Here is a 2,610-nt window from a genome sequence, read left to right as displayed (position 1 = left end):
CACAGGAGGCTGCAGGTGCAGAGGAGCCCAAAGACACTGAGGAGGCTAAAAGCAATGAGGAGGCCAGAGCGGCGGGGGAAGCTACTGAAAGTGCTGAGGAGGCTAAAGGTGCAGAGGGGGCTGAAGGTGTAGAGGAGGCTAAAAGCGCGAAGGAGGCCAAAGAGGCGGGGGAAGCTACTGAAAGTGCAGAGCAGGTTAAAGGTGCAGAGGAGGGTGAAGGTGTAGAGTTGCCTAAAGGCACGGAGGATACAAAAGGTGTGGGGAAGGACAGAGCTACGGAGGAGACACCTGATGCAACGCCCTTAGAAACAGGTGATAGCAATGATTCAGCCACCCTCTTCGAGCTCTTCGCTATGAAATGTAGAAAGTGCCCCGTTGGTGGTGGTCTCAAGCCGCAAGGCTGCAAAAATTAGCTGATGTTACAGCATTTTGTACTTGCTTCTGGACTAATTTGAAATACCAGCCCATTTTGCTTTTGTCGATGCGTTTTGTGTCATGCCGCTCTACTCTTGAAAGGTGTCAATGTGTTTGTAAATTGTCATGTATTGGTGCCCAATGTCTAACTTTGCTTTTGCGAAAAGGCTGTGTTCTTCTACTCATATAGTTTAGTGGTACTACAACAGGGGACCATTGGTGGCTACATGAACAACCACCGGATACATCAATGCCGATACATGTAATGGCAAGCAATAGGCGCCTTGTTGTTTTGGATGTCAATGGAGTGCTACTGAAGGATTATGTTGAAGCACCCAAGGATTTGTGGTGGCAGCTCCCGTTCCCAAATGGAGTTAGGCCCCGAGGTGTGCAAGTGTCTCAATACAAATATTGTGTCGTCAGACCTGATGCGGAGGACTTCATCATCAACTTGAGGAAGCGATGCGACGTGATGCTCTCGTCATGTAGCCAAAGGAAGAACCTGATGGCCATAATGAATGCTTGCTTCCCTCGGTTGATGAAGATGAAAGGCCTCTTTTTAGGTATTTATCCCTAAACTTTCACAACTGGTTTTATTGATTTTGAATATACTGTTTGGCTAGCTTTGCTACTGTTCTGTACACAATCTGGTACTATTTGGTAGTTTGGTACTTTTGGCACTGCTAACACAATTTGGTACTTTTTGGAACTTTGGTACTCTGGTGATATGCTGCTTTGGACTATGTTTGTTCATGTGTACACAATTTGGCACTGTTTTGTACATAATTTGGTACTCTTTGGTTATCTTTGGTACTTTGGTACTCTGATGCTATGGTAGTTTGAAATTGTGTTTTTTATTTTGTACACAATTTGGTACTGTTTGGTGCTTTGATACTATGGTACTTGGTTCTGTGCTTGGTAACATTTGTTTACACAATTTTATAATGTTTGGTACTTTGGTACTGTGTTGTACCAAGTTTGGTACTGTGGTTATTTGGTACTTTGGTACTATGTTGTACCAAGTTTGGTACCTTTTCACTGTTATGTACTGTTTGTTAGCTTTGGTACTCTTATTTGTGCTGCTATTCTAATTGCTTGGTTTACTTGTTTTATAGATATTTTTGACCAGTCTCATTGTGAGAGGTGGGCTACCAAACTCAGAGATGTGCCAGTCCTTGCGAAGGAGTTCGGTAACAAGCCTATTTTTCTGAAGCTCCTAAGAACAGTGTGGCGCAAGTATCCGCAATTCAATGAAACGAACACCCTCCTTGTGGACGACACGAGATACAAGTCCTTGAAGAATGATTACGACTCGTGCTGCTGCATCCGGTCATATGAGCCTAAGTATTATGACCCCGACAAACGAAGTATCTTATGGATGTCATTTTCCCGTGGATCTCCGGGTGGCTAGCTGATAAGTTCCCCACTGCTTACAGCCACTGGAATCCCTTGTTTGATGTTGAGGATGACATTTCCTCGTTCGTTGTCAACTACTTTGTATCTATGGAGGGGTATTCGTACCGCTTTGACCCCCCTGATGTGTAAAAGATTCTGTATGCTTGTACATTGCCTTTGGCATTTAATGATAATTATCTTTTTGTACATGTACTTTTTTTGTACATGTACTTTTTTTGGCTACTGCTTTTGTACTTTTCTGTTACTACTTGGTGAAAACAAAAAGGAACAGTACCAACTTTTGGTACTGCAAAAACACAGCAGAGCTAAAAATAATAAAGCATAGTACCAAATTGATAACACAGTAATAGCATTAGACAGTACTGATCACAAGTAAGATTCTAATCAAGAGAATTAGACAGTACTGATCACAAGCAAGATTCTATTCAAGAGAATTACAACTGTTGCCAGTGGTTAGACTTGTAGTTGGGGAAAACACTGTATGGCTCCCGTCCTCGTCACTTCCGTCTTCATATGGCATACTGTTGTAGATATTTTCATATATCTCTGAGGATAGTTTAAAGTGGTGATGGAGGCCAGGGATAGCCTCCATGGGGAACCGTATGGCTCTAACAAGATGCAAGTATATCATCACCGGTGGTGTCTGATCTAATAGGGTATAGGTATCAACTTTGCCCTCAACCTGGGCATAGTACAAGCCCTCAACTAGCAATCCACCTCTTACGATCTTGTTATGCCAGAGGTCCTTCAGTACTCTTGGTGCTACATAAACGGTTTTTG

General features: G+C 43.0%; 1 pseudogene; it reads left to right on the top strand.

Moving 5' to 3' along the window:
* Nucleotides 1-664: 664 nt before the first annotated feature.
* Nucleotides 665-1,959, top strand: LOC147639484 (uncharacterized; annotated as a pseudogene).
* Nucleotides 1,960-2,610: the final 651 nt, after the last annotated feature.

This window comes from Cibotium barometz, chromosome 4 (genome assembly GCF_041138505.1).
Source record: "Cibotium barometz isolate CiBa-2024 chromosome 4, ASM4113850v1, whole genome shotgun sequence".
NCBI lineage: Eukaryota > Viridiplantae > Streptophyta > Polypodiopsida > Cyatheales > Cibotiaceae > Cibotium > Cibotium barometz.
This window is presented reverse-complemented; position numbering and strand designations above follow the sequence as displayed.